Source organism: Vicugna pacos, chromosome 4 (genome assembly GCF_048564905.1).
Source record: "Vicugna pacos chromosome 4, VicPac4, whole genome shotgun sequence".
In the NCBI taxonomy this organism is placed as follows: Eukaryota; Metazoa; Chordata; class Mammalia; order Artiodactyla; family Camelidae; genus Vicugna; species Vicugna pacos.
Window position 1 is genome coordinate 69418913 of NC_132990.1, and position 14906 is coordinate 69433818.

The 14906-nt window shown below is 42.3% G+C and overlaps 1 protein-coding gene across 4 annotated transcripts in view; it reads right to left on the bottom strand.

The window, feature by feature from the left end:
• Positions 1–13541, bottom strand: part of STRBP (spermatid perinuclear RNA binding protein) — a 113367-nt gene extending 99826 nt beyond the window's left edge. For all 4 annotated transcript variants that reach the window (XR_012072258.1, XM_072960096.1, XM_072960092.1 and 1 more), the window contains exon 1: positions 13372–13541. The gene's annotated coding sequence lies outside the window, so the exon portion shown is untranslated. The remainder of the gene's footprint in view (positions 1–13371) is intronic.
• Between the last annotated feature and the right edge of the window lie 1365 nt (positions 13542–14906).

Here is a 14906-nt window from a genome sequence, read left to right on the forward strand (position 1 = left end):
ACTTATTTACAAAATAGAAATAGATTCACAGACGTAGAAAGCAAACTTACGGTTATCAAAGGGAGGAAAGTGGGGTGGGGGGATACATGAGGAGTTTGAGATTAACATATACACACTACTATTATATGAAATAAACAACAAGGAAATATATTCAGTATCTTGTAATAATCTATAATGGGAAAGAATCTGAAAAAGAATACACATGTATATGTATAAATCACCTTTGTTGTGCACCTGAACTAACACAACATTGTAAATTAACTACATTTCAATTTTAAAAAATGGTTAAAATTAAATTTTTTTTAAAGTGACAAGGTTTTTGAGGTGACTTACTAGCCACTTTCAGGGGAATGACTGAAAACTGGCCTGCTAAAGTTCTTTCACACTTTAAAAAAGATAAAATGAGGGTTTGGTTGTTTTTTTTTTTTTTTTAAACAGGGCAAAAGTGTAATTACAAAATCTTTTGACAAGCACAATTTGAGTTATTCTTCTTTGGAAGTGAACCACCACTTTTCAAAAGTATCTTAAAATGGGAAATCAATCAAGTTCCAATTCTGTGAAGACTAATCATTAACTACCCAAGCAAATCAATTTATGATTTTAAAATCAAACAATTCACTAAAAATAAATGGGAAGGGAAAAAATAGAGAATTTCTAAGACCACATCTCAGAAGCTACACTGCAATTTCTTTTAACTGTTTATAATACTGTCCATTAAAGAGTTCCAAAGGTTATGTCCTATGGCATATGTATGGATAGCAATCAGGAGAAAGTGGTTATTACTGCAGACACTACCAAGACCAGCAAGGTCAGCTCCTCTTCCCTTATACACTGACCTGCTAAAACAGTCCTGGTCCCCCAAACAAGAAGATCCCTTCCATTTGTTGCTTTTTGCCAACTTCTGGAACCAAACAGACATGGATTCAAATCCCAGGTCCACAACTTACCAGTTAAATGATTCTGGAGTTACTGAATAAACCTTAGTTTTCTTATCAAAATAGAGCAGCCTTTCTGAAAGGCTAGTGTGAAGATTAGAGATAATATGCATAATTCATGTCTGCTGTTGGTATTGTTAATCATTATGTGCTTGACACTTTCATCAAGTTGCTGCTGTTTCTAAGTATAATATGTCCACTACTCAATAACAAAGATGATTCTCTTTCTCACTGGCAAATCAGAGATGGGTAGCAAAACACTAGGGGTGACCTCTACTAACAAACCTGCTATCGTCGAACTTGTTACAGTCAGCATTTTTACTTTAATTGTTCAAAGATTTTTATTTCAATCACTTAGAAAATTTTCAAGCAGCTTAACTGGTCAGGGGTTTCACTTTGGAGTGATGGAAATGTTTTGGAACCAGGTAGGGTGGTGGTTGCTCAACATCGTGAATGCACTAATGTCACTGAATTGTTCAGTGCAAAATGATTAATCTAACAAAATGTTGATTTTCAGGGGGAACAAGAGAAAAAAATCCTAATTGTTCTGCCATGTGACAAGTTAAACTAGGTTTATTCAAAGTTTTCTGGTCTACATTTCTAAAGCAGCAGCCTGACGTGGTGGAAGGAGCCCAAGACTGGAGGTCAAGAAATCCACTTCTTGCCACAACTCTGTCACCAATTAGGTGTGTCATATTGGACAAGTCCCTTAATCACTCTGACTATATCTTGAGTTTTACATCTGTCAAAGGACAAAGCAGGGCTAAAAGAATCTCATAGGTTGCTCACAAGATTAACATGTTATACTTTATATTCTTGGCAAAAAAATTATGTGAAATAAAATTAGCCTAGATCAAAATAAAATTAACTACAATATATGCTAAATCTAATAAGCTAAAAGCCGCCACACCTTCACTGACCTGAAAAGTGTTAGCTATCCTAAACAGGAAAACTTTCTCATTTCAGGGAATTGGGTCCTATTGACTGGAAAACAAGAACAGGCCTGATAATGACAGTGTAAAATCATATTCACTAACATGATCTAAGTACAAAGGAAAAGAGTTAATTCAGAGATGACTAATGTGGTGAGCTCAAGGTCACCATTCTAAGCCAAGCTGGTGAACTGCAAGTTTCAAACTAACAAACTCAATGACGTCTTTTTATTCAACTATTTAAAAATGCATTAAGTATAAAAATATAAATATGCATCATTAGATAGCCTATAAATAAAAGCTGTATGCATTAATCAACATTATTTTGCAAACAATTCTTTTTTCCTATAAATAACCTTGAGGTTAAAACTCCTGCTGCTACAAGGCTCTTGGAAAGAGTATAAATCTAAAAGGACTTTATTCTGTTCTTGAATTTGCCTGGAATAGAAGCTAAATCCTCTGATATCTTCTGGTATTTTGTTAAGTGAAGGTTGTTAAAGAAATGTTTTGGCAACTAACTCCTTAACTACCATTAATTAGGGTAGAAGGTCTGTCTTCCTCCAATATGCCTCCAAGTCCTAAGGGGGTAAAAAGACGTATGGAGTGATCATGCAAACCTTTTAACTCAAAGTGATCTCAGTAAAGTGATCAAGGTGGCTACGTGGGAACTCTTATCTGTTGTTTTCAAAGAAGTAAGACAGACACTGCTTAGACATCCATAGCCAATGAATCAGCAGTAAAGGGACACTCAAATGATAGCATTTAAGTTGTATCAAGCTGCTGAGAATACATTAAGTGCTTTACAACCTAGAGCAACTTAGCAAACAGTGAAATAAACAGACCCACTTAAAAATCAAAAGAAAAGTTTAGACAACTTATCAGAAGTTTCCCAAATCAATTATCCAGATTTAGACCTCAATAATAGATCTGGCAACTGAATTTTACTTCTTTTTCTGCTGTTAGTTGTATTAAAATTAAAACATAAAGCCACAGATGCTCATCTTTTCTAAAAAGATTCCTGATTTTTTATCACAACATTCATCACCTAGACATCACCACAGACTTGCAAACTCAATACTAAAACTAAACTAGACCTGCCTCCTGATCCCACTTCTCCTGGGTTCCCTACTTCTCTTCAGGGCAGCCCAGTCTGCCAGGTCAATTAGGCTTGAAACCTCATAGGCTTGTAGCTCAGCCCTCACACCTGGTTACCAAGTTTCGTCAGTTCCAAGGCATCTTTTTTATACCCATTTCCACTACCTTTGACACTTTTTTCTTCAAACTATTACAACAGCATCTTAATCAGTATATGTGTTTCGGCCTTTCTTTTCACACAAAGTTGTCAAATTCATAAATAGCTCTAATAATGTCAATCCCTCCACTCTTGCTCCATCAAAACCTTTCACTGAAGCCACACCGCTGACAATAATAAAGTCTGAATTTATCATTCTTACACTCAAGGCCTCTATCAGTGACTCCAACATTCCACCCCAAACTTACACTCTACCAACTCCTTTCATATTCCCTTACCTTTAACTAAGTGACCACTTGTTCTTTTCCATAGAAATCTTGAGCATTCTTATTTTGCTAATGCAATTCCCTCCATATGGAATTCTCTTTCCCATTTTCTCAAAAACTAATCCCACTTGTTTTCTGTGGCTCAGCAGAAATACCACATACCACATCCTTTCTGAAGTCTCTCTCTTATTCCCCTTAGCAGAAATAATTTCTTGCTCTTCTAAATTCCTGGACCATTTTCTCTCTTAAGTACTCACCTTTAAAACAGAAAATGTATGTATCTCTCAAAATCATACCATCACCTCCCCTCACAGACTATAAACTCTTAAAGGTCAGGGTCTATGTTTTATCTTTGTAGCCCCCAATGCAACTAGCACAGTATATAAGAAGGACTCAATTATAATAAATAAACAAATAATAAAACCTATTCGCAGTCTCAAGAAAGGATATTCATGAAGAAGAAAAACAGAAATACATCATAAAGACTTCAAGGGGCACAGTATTCCAAAAGAAAAACCAAGATTCCAACTAAATACTACAACTATAGTATCTTGTACCAAGTAATAGACTACAACTAATAAAAGAATAGTTCACTGAACAAATTACTCAAGTGCCTACTTAGTGCCAGGCACTATTCTAGATGCTTCAGAATCTACAGAATACAAAACCAACATTAATCCTTATCTTTATGGAGCTTATGTTCTAGTGAAGGGGAAAAGGCAATAAACAAAACAAGTAAAATGTAAGTTAAATGGCTTAAGAGGCATAGAGCAAAAAAGGGTAGGAAAGGGAGGCTAGGGAGAGCCAGAAACAGAGGAGCTGCCATTTTAACAGGGTGGAAAGGGAAAGCCTCACTGGAAAGAGGAGACATGCACAAAGACCTGAAAAAGAGAAAAACCATCCTAGGCCTAGACCTGAGACAGGAATACGCCCGGCATGTTAAAGGAATAGCAAGAAGGCCAGTGTGGCCAGAATGGAGTAAGCAGAAAGAAAAGTAAGAGGAGATGAGGTCAGAAAGAAAGGATCCTATCACAGCCTTGATAGGACTTGGCCTTTTACTCTGAGCAGGATGGGGCATCACTGAGGGTTCTGACCAGAAGACAAAATCTGACTTACCTTTTTAAACGGATCATTCTTGCTACAGTGTGAGAATAGACTATAAGGGGTAAGAGCAAAAAGGGCTACTGCAATAATTCAGAGGAGCTGATGCAGACTTAAATCAGTAGAGGTGATGAAAAGTGGTCAGAGTCTGGATATATTTTGAAGACAAGACTGGCAAGATTTCCTGGTAGGTCAGAAGTATGTGAGGAAGAGTGAAGGATGACTCCAAGTCTTGGTCTGAGCAACTGGAAAGACAGAGAAGTTTCTATCTACTAAGATGTGAAAGAACACAAAAGCGGCAGAGGCAAGAGAGAGTTTGGTTTATGACAAGTGCAGTTTGAGAAGCTGATAAAACATATAAGCCCAAGTGTCAACGTGGGCAGTAGCCTAGAGTTTCAGTTTGGGAGTCATCAGCACATATGTGGTATTTAAAGCCATGAGACTGAATGAGATCACCAAGAGAATAAGAATAAAGAGCAGAGATCCTATGAGGCTCCAACGTTAAGAGGTAGGAGTAATGAAGAAGAACCAACAAAGGAGACTGAGAAGCCAAGGAGGTAAGAGGAAACCCAGCAGAGTGTGGTGTCCTAGATACCAGGGCATAAAGTATTTCAAGGAAGGCAGCCATCTACTGCACCAAATGCTGCTAACAGGTCAAGAATTAAACTTGGTGGTTTTGACAACGGCAGTTTCAGTACAGCGATGGAGCTGCAAGTCTCACTGCAGTAAATTCGGGAAAGAACAGAACACTGAAGATGAGCAGAAACAACTTTTTCAAGAAGTTGAGAAACCGGATTGTAGCTACAAGAAACAGTGTGGTCAAGGAAGAGTTGTTTAAAAAAATTATAGATGAAATAATAACATATGATGCTGCCTGAAAGGAACCAGTAGATAGGAGACTAATGACGTTGCAGGAGAGAAGGAAGAAGGGATATAATTTCAACTGTTATAGAATTTCACCAGAAGAGTCAAATAGCCTAATGAAGAGAAATTTCACTAGGGTTAGTGGGCAATAATTTCAGAGTACTGTTACCACTGTGATACTCAAGAAGGGAGGAGAGTAAGCTATAATTCCAATTCACATGCCATAGGTAGGCTCAGAAGAGAGGCTGGGCCATTTACTGAGGACCTTCATGTTAGCCATTTTATGTGTTATTTCACTTAAATTCAAAATAACTTATGAGGTATCATCTTTATGTTACAGATAAGGAACCAGAGAGCGCTAGTAATTTGACTAACGCACAAAGCTGGTGTGGGGTAGGGCTATGTTTCATATCCAGCTCCATTTGAGTATTAGATAAGGAATTGTGAGTTTAAAGGGGTAAAAGTTTTGTGGTTATTTTTTTTTAGGTTCTTATCTGTTAGAAATACACACTGAAGTATTTAAGGATGAAAGCATATGATGTTTAAGATTTGCGGTAAATACTCCAGCAAAAACAATAACAAAAAGTAATTGTGAGTGAGGGACAGATGAAACAAGAGCAGCAAAATGCTTGTAATTGGTAGCTGACAGGTACATGGAAGTTCACTGTACTGTTCTCTTCTATGTACATCTGAAAATGCCATTATAAAAAATAAAAATCCAGGTCCCCGAGTTAAATTTCTCAACACTTCAAAGCCTGCTCCTAATTCCAGCTCAATCCTCCCATCAAAAAAAAAAAAAATGTTATGTACTTCACAGCTTACAACAGTTTTCTCATCTTCTTTAATTCTCACTACGACTCTGTACATTAGAGGTTTTATTTCAACTTTATACATGAGGAAAGAGACTTACAACTAGTAAACAGCAGGATCAGACCTCCAAGTCAAGTCTTTCTGCGTCAGAAACATTCTTCCACTACCCAATACAGCAACGGACGCTGCACACAGACTCATTTCTAGGCACACCTATGAGGAGAGTCCATCCACGTGCTAGCCGTTTTCCTCAGATTCATTGCTGTTGCATAACCCTAGAACCCCGAGTTTCCTAAGGACAACTATTATTCCAGGCAATCCCCGAAAAAACTTGTATGCAAGGGCTTGACCAAGAGAGGCAGGTTTCAAATTTGTCCAGCCTTCAGCCTTCCTTGCCAACGTCGGCAACTATCCGAAATTTGATATACAACTTCTAAAAAGCTATTCTGAAAGCCTATCTATCACTGCTCTAGGGTCAACTTTTTGTACCTCCACTTCTTCAGATGTAATACTCTGCTGTTCACCTATATTACACACCTATATTATCACAGGGTCCAAAGTCCAGGTATGTAAACCCTGAGCTCCAGAAATAAAAGTCACTACTAAATAATACTGACCCATGTCAAAAGCCAGTTTTGTATAATTCCACATTTACCACAGAACTGGCTTATTGGAAAGCATCATAGTTAATACCTATTTTTAAGATACCACCTTTTTAAAAACCTCACCACTAATATGTTCTTCCATGCTAACCTGGACATTATAAGATTATTTACAGCTTACTTCAAAAACAACCAAAAATATGCGTACCAAGGGAGCCAGAAGTTTATTCTCTCCAGCTAACTTACATTACCAAAACTGCAACACCTTTCCCCTCTAGTTCACTAACTTTACTAAAACTGAGTTGTCCAGAGTTAAGAGTTACCCAATATCCAATACTTCCATTAGCTTAAAATGTACGTTGAATAAACTGTACAAAAGCCTAGTTGCTGCAAGATTAGATGCAATGTTTGAGGAGTTTCAGATTTACTTGGAATTATAAACACCGTAAGAATGAACTGTCTTAGATAAACAAGATTACACTGTATAGCACAGGGAAATATACACAAAATGTTATGATAAATCACAGAGAAAAAAATGTGACAATGAGTGTGTATATGTCCATGAATGACTGAGGAATTGTGCTGGACACTGGAATTTGACACAACATTGTAAAATGATTATGGATCGATAAAAAATGTTAAAAAAAAATTAAAGGATCCTTTGAAATGGAAAAAAAAAAGAATGAACTGTCTTCACCTTTTTTTTTTTTTAATTTCTGGGGGAAGGTAATTAGATTTATTTATTTACTAATTTTGATGAAGGTACTGGGGATTGAACCCAGGACCTTGCACATGCTAAGCACTTGCTCTACCACTGAGGTATACCCTCCCCTCCGAACTGCCTTCATCTTAACTTTTAGAAACAAAACACTTCATCAGGTCTTAAAATGTTCTCATTTTCAGGCAGGCTAACTGAACACAGGTAACCAAAGTTAAAGACTCTGTTTTCACATCAAGGGTCAATCTATCTAGGGAAGAATCTGTTCCTCACTCAAAACCATATTATTGAGCCCTATTAAGAAATCTCAGGTTTGGCACAAAACATGCCTTTGAGCCTAAAGTCAATGTATGTTTGCTGAATTAAATTGGCAAACAGGCAAGCATATTAAAAAATAAATAAATAAAAATCTAGATAGAGTCTTTTAGGACAATTATTTTTTATTTTATGTCAATAGTATTAATATGATTAGATTCAATTCAAAAACAAAACACTGCTCTAACCAATAGGATAGTGTGGAAAGCCCTGGCACCTGGAAAACCGCAAAGAACAGGAAACTGCAGGTGCAGTAGGAAACTACATCTTATCCATGACCCAGAAATGCCTTAGGAATTTATTACACAACCTGCTGCAGAATTCTCACTTTTCAAATGGAAATTAACCATGAAGTCACACAATGCAAAGCTGTGATTTTATTATTGATACAATCAACTGTACCCTTTTGAGCTGTGCCAAAGTTAACTAAAGAAAGTAGATGTTCTACACAGTGTTAATTACATCAGAAGTTAAGAAAACCTGAGTATCAAATAACTAAAATTTAGGACTAGTTCATTTACTCTGCAACACAAATACAGTTGAGATAGACACTTCTCAAAACTGACACATTTAAAGGACCCGTAGGACAAGAAATAAAGTAGGCATGAAACTGACAAGTCAGGTCATTCGGTCCCCTCACTATTCAGCAAAAGACCTAAAAGTTAAAAGATTTGCAGATCTTTAAGGCTCAAATCATTTAAATATTCAGATCACCATTAATCTGGTCTCATTACTTTATTCCTTTCTGTCTTAACTGGCATATAAATTTAACTTACATCTCTCAATAAACAGTTTTCTAAAATTAGACTGATTATGAAGCCTCTCATAATTACCTGTCAGAAACAGCTTTTCTACAGCTGAACAAATTTTTATAAACAACCAATTTTCCAATAAAAAGATCTATGCAAAACAAATGAAAACAGAAGAGCAATAATAAGATGGGTAATGGTGTTCAAACATGTTATAAAAGAGAATAAACTATTAAGAGTAGATCAGCTAGCACAGAAAGACTGCTATCAGGGCTGGGTATTACCAAGCTCAAGCAAATTAATGTCTAATAAAGCAACTTACTGTTTACATTTTTGCAATGTCAATCAGGACCAACATCTGGAGACTTTTTATAGCTAATAAATCAAGCACAACATTAAAAAGGCATTTAAAAACCATTCCCCCTCAAACAGAGCAAAATCTGTCAATGAGCTTGGATATATCAAATGAATGGGTAATCATTTGCTAACTAAAACTCAAAAGAAGGAAAAAGTATTCAGTAAATCTGAAAAAGGAAGCGTAAAAGAAGAGATAGCTCTATTTTTCTGTTCAAGTCACTCAGAAATTATCAATTTCTGCTAATACACAGGAAAATGTATTATATTTATTATTCTTGATTTAAATACTGAATTCACTGAGAAAAGTACTCTGTCTCTGAAAATTCATGCTTAGAACTCAGAATGTCTCCCACAAGCTTCTGCTCAGACTCAAGAATTGAACTGCAGAAATGAGCCAGGAAAGATAAGCAGGCAGCAGAGCAAAGAATGAACAAACTTCATTTGCAGACATCTCTGATATTCACAGAAGTTTCATCTCTCTACAAGTTTCTCACTACAAATTAACCCACCTAATGCCAAATTCTTAAGTATTTGACTAGGCTAAAAGAAAAAAGGAACGAGAGAAATAACATCTATTCCCCCTATTTACATAGTTCTAATCTTCCTGAAAGGCTTAAACTTGTTTTATATAAACCATCTCAATTCTCATGGGAGACAGATAAAGAGTCAGGTTTCCGGAGGAGAAACAAGCACAAAAGGATTAAGTATCTTGTCCAGCAAGTCACCAGTGAAAATAAAACCAGACCCAATTATTTAGCCTACAAAGTCTAAATAACCTGCTTTCCTTGGTTCATAAACTCAAGATAATATTTTAAAGTGCCTACAAATTATCCCAAACCATACAACTTCATGGAACAATACATATGATCAGAACACTATGCCAGAATCGAGTATGCTGAAGAAGAAAGTACTGCTTGCCCCAAATCAACTAAATGAACCAACACAACGGCCTTAAAAAATACAAGGAGATGAGAGCCACGTTGGAGAGAATTTTCAAAGGTCACTCTATTCATCTTATATCCTACTGCTCAAATTCTCTGCCAGGAAGCCAAAGGGTTCAGAAATCCTCCTTATAATTATATTCAATACACTTACCAAATCTCAAAATATTGTTAAGAGTTTCAGTCAAAGGCATATTTTAGAAACCTTTCCCTTCAAAAATAAAATCTTATAGCAATGCCTTCAGAGCATTACTTTGCTGTCTTCATGACACACTCTATGATACACTTCAAATTCGGATTTTAAAAATGATTAGCTTCCAGTTTTTTTAAAATACTTATATTTACAGATTCAGATTACTTAAAATGTGGCATTCTGCTCAGCCCTCATTATGTTTAGGCAAGATTCCCACTTCCACTCTAACTTATTTGAACTTACAATGGCTGCATTATTTGAATTTACAATTTAGATACTTCCTAAATTGACAAAAGAAAACTAATCAACCCAGAAAGCTTCCCAAGGTAACAAAGTGGACCCCTTATTTGAAATCATACCAGGTACCATATTACACACTACATGAAGCCCACAAAGCAATAACTGAAGTTATTTCTGCAACACGATGAAATATTTTTTTGCAAAATATGACAAGACAATGTTCAACTGTCAACAGAGAAATCGTTTTCCAAGATTCTAGAAAACCCTGCTTACTGAGGCAGTCTCAAAGCAGTTTCCTTAATCCTTCCAAATCCCAGAGAATCTAACACAAGCCACCGAACACTGAATGAGACCTGCTGAAATGTCTGTGCTCAAACCCGTAAAGGTTATTTTCGTATGTGTTTGGCACTTTAAAGTCGATGACCATGTGTCCACACAACCCCAAAAGTCTTTCCTCAATAAAGCTAACACTGCATTCCCCAACTCAAATCAAAATACTAGAAAATCCAAAAGCCTCCAACTAAATTTGACTTGAACTATTTGGGAGAAAAAGCCAACAACCACGGTTCTGTTACATGCACCCTGAAAGAGAGTTAGAGTCATAAATAAAGCTCCATTCCTACCACTTTTAGGAGCGGGATGTACATTACCTCTGTTTGCCTCTAGCATGGGACTCAGATATTACATCACTCAATGCTGAAAAACTACCCAGAAAGCACCAGGGTATCTGAGACGCTGCACCAAGGTATCCCTTCCTCCCTGATACACAGCACTCGAGCACTACTGAGCTGGGCCCTGTTCCTGTATACTATCTTCACAAAGACATCTACCCTGCACCTGCGGCAATCCTCTTTCTATTCACTCTCGGTGCACTCGTTATGACCCTGTACTGCTCTTCTATCTGCCCACTCATCAGGCTAATGTGCTAGGAGGATACTCCACCATACACCTCCTCCAAATCTGGGAATGTGTCCTCAGCTCTCCCTATCCCTTTCCCATTCACTGCACTGTGGACTAAAATCAGGCTACATGACCTCTCCAATACTAGAAGTATGAGCTTTCAGATATGGTAAAGGGCTCAATGTTCTCCATTTTCCATTAACATCTTTCCAGGATTCACGCACGCACACACACCCACACACACACTCTCCAGTTCCTCTCAGTCCAGAATTTAATCCCCTCACTTTAGTTTTTTCTTTTTTTTCCCCAACTTCCACAGTCTGCCCTCCCATATACTTTCAGTGATCTAAAAATTGTGGCCCCTTTAACCTCAAGACTCAAAGTTTTTCCATCTCTCCCCAGGCTTCAGCACCCTGCTCCTTCCTTACTCTTAAGCAACCTATTTTCCTAACTCTCTACAGTCTGAATAGTCATTTCCTGCCCCAAACCTGGGCATCCTACTTCCCCCACTACCACCTCAATACACAACCTACCCCTTTCTAGCCACAGACATGCCCACATGTATACCCCACCTTGCCCTTTCCTTCCCCCATCACAGGTACTGTGCAGTCTTCTATATCCTCTACCCAAAAACACCGTCTTCCCTGCTTCCTTCCCTTTGTTCTCTGCCTACCCCAGTTTCTCTCCCAAAATCTAGTGTTCCAAACCTGTGCTTCCCTCCCTCCACCTGTGCCCCAGACTATATACTTGTCCTCAAACCCGTCCCCTACTGTACCCCCTCTACTGAATCCCCTTCTCCCCAACTTCCCTCCCCACTTCTTGCCCCAGAAACACTTCCTTCCATTTGTCTCACACCTCACCTGCCACTCCAAGAATGTTTCCCTCACTCCCTACACCTCTGGCTCTCTACCTCACACACACTCCAAGGTCCCCTCAACCCCAAAGTTCCCTCTTGCTGCTCTCTCACCTTTGTCCATACTTCCTGCAAAAACACCTCCATTTCACTCACTTCTCCTGCTACCGACTAAACGCTTCAGCACCTCCTGCCCAGGCATCTCCTCTCCATCCCCATCACCCTCTCCCACCGTCCCCACTTCTCTCTCAAACCCCTCAAATTCAGGCCCTGCTACAAACGCTCCCCCTACTTCTGCCCTCTACTCATCTCCCCTAAGCACTGCTACCAGATAGATACCTACCTTTTCCACTGGCAGGTCCCATCTGTCCAGCCTCAACACCCTCCTCTGCCTCCCTCCTGGTCAGACCTTGTCTCACAACCCTCAGAGGTCTCCCGAAGCCTCCAGGCCTACCCTCCCGCACCTCTTGCCTCAACACCCTCCATTTCCTTCACCATCACTCCAGAGACAACCCCTCCACCAAGACACCCTCCCTCCCCATCTTCCTCGCCACGCTCACCCTGCCACATTTCCCCTGAGCCGGACACCTTCCGCCACATTTCCCTTCACGTTTGTCCGTGGTCTTCCTGATTATCTGCCCCGACTCCCTACCCCTCACACGCAGCCCGGACCGGGATATCCGCCTCTTCCATGCCTCCCTGGAGTCCCCAGTCTCCTCCTTCCATTCCTATCACACTCGCCCCTGCCCTCCCCACGCCTCCCTCACACCCTCCCAAACCCCCACAAGCTGCCCCCCCACCCGCCTGACTGTCCTCCACACCCTCCACTCTCCCTGGCCCCCATGGGTCCCCCGACCTGCCCGAAGGCCCTCACCCTCCACTGGGCCGGATCCATCCAGCCTTCATTCTCCCCAAAACCGCCCACACCCTCTGCCCGACCCCCGAAGCCTCTCCCGGCCCCTGCCCCCAATGTCCTCCAACACCTGCCGAGAGCCCTCACCCCCCATCTCACCCAGGCCCCCCGGCGCCGGGTCCCCCAACACTGCCCACGCCCTCCCCTCGCTCGGGGCCGGAACCCTGTCCCCCCCGAAGGTGAGGAAGGCTTCCCGCTGCCCTTGCCCGAAGCGGCCGGGGCACCGCAGCGGCGGCGGCGGCGGCCACAATGCCGGAGCCACGGGGGCCGGGATTGCTCCCTGCTCTCCGCCCCGGCCGCCGCTGCTAAGGACGCACAACAAACAATGCGGGGCCCGGGCCGGCACCGCCAACCGCCTCAACCGCCGCCTTAACCGCCGCCCGCCCGGGACGGCCCGCGCGCAGGCGCCTGCCCCGCCGCCGCAGCCTACCCGCGCCGCCGCGCTCTGCCCGCGCCCGGTCCCTGCTCCCGCTCCGCCGCCGCCGCCACCTCGTCCGCCTGCGTCTCCGTCTCCTCAGCCCAGCGGCGGCGGCTGCGGCGGCTGCTGCCCTGGTGGCGCTCGCGCTTCGGGTCTCCGCTTCGGCGGCGGCGGTGGCGGCGGCGGCGAGCACGTGACGCCGCCGAGCGCTCCCATTGGCTGGGGCGGGGGGCGGGCCCCACGGCTGCTGGGGAACGGAAAGCCCGCCCCTTAGCTCGCCGCGCGCCCCCTCCACGCGCGCTCTGCCGCACCTGAGAGCGCCGGCCAGCTCCCGGGGCCGCCGTGCCGCGCCGCCGCCTGCGCCAACTGCGCACCTGTGAGTGCGCAGGGAGCACACGCTGGTGGCGGCCGCATGCACCTGCGAGCGGACGCTTACGTAAACTGCGTCCCCGCCTTCCTCCTGGCGCCAGGCCCCCGCCCGCTGCAGCACCTGAGCCTCGCTGCGCTAGTGGCGTAACTGCTGGGGAGCGGGGACGAGCTGCGCCGGGAGAAGAGCGAAATGCACGGAAACTTCGTAACTTCCGAATCTGGGAGCGGCTCCCGGCCGCCGCGGTGAGCCGGCCTCTCCGGCCCGGCGCCCCAGTACGCGGTACTCCCCAACCCCAGCGGCTACGCAAACGGAGTAGGCGCCGCTATCCCTCGCAGGTGGAGGAAGGGGAGGCCAGTGAGCTTTGACTTGTTAAAAGCTTCGATTCCAGCTCCGCCCCTCCTACAACTACCAGCTGTGTGACCTTGAACAAATTACAGAACCACTCAGATCCTCACCTGGTTCGGAAAACTGGGACAATAATTTCCAATTTAGGAGCTGTTGGAGAGAGAGAAAAAGACAATAGGTGTGAATTCTCCTAGCACAATAGCAGAACAGAAGTTGCAGTTTAGTCAGCAGCCACCTCTCCTCCCACCCCTAAAGGATCCCCCTGGGATTGAGTTGGGGCCAAGGCCTATCTGACCTCCTCAGAGTTAGGTCAGACTTTGGCTAAAACCTCCCCGGCTGGTGCTAGGGAAAAAATAAAGGTTTGCCTTTTATTTTACAGTCATTAGCTGGCACCTTCTTGGTATCCAGCATTCTGCCAACGAGCTTGGCCCCTACTGAGTACCTACTGCAATCTGGGTGCTGTGCTGGGTGCTAGGATGCCCAGGTGAATAAGACAGGTCCTTGCCCGAAAGAAATTCCCAGCCTGGGGTGGAAACGACCTGACCACCCAATGCTAGGGCTCGGGGGGTCCAAGAGGAATCTCCCATCTTTCTAAGATACAAGGCTCAAATATTTTAACAGCTTTGCCTCATCCACAGGATGAAATGTAAACACTCTAACTCAATTTAAAAAGCTTTGATGATCTGGACTTAATTTTCAAGGTACACACCCTTCCCTTTGCCCCTCCTTCAGGCCAACTTGACCCTTCAGCCACACTGAACCTTAGAACAGTAGTTGACATACTAAGGCACTTCCAAGCCTCCTGAGCCAGATGCTAGGCTCCAAATCATTT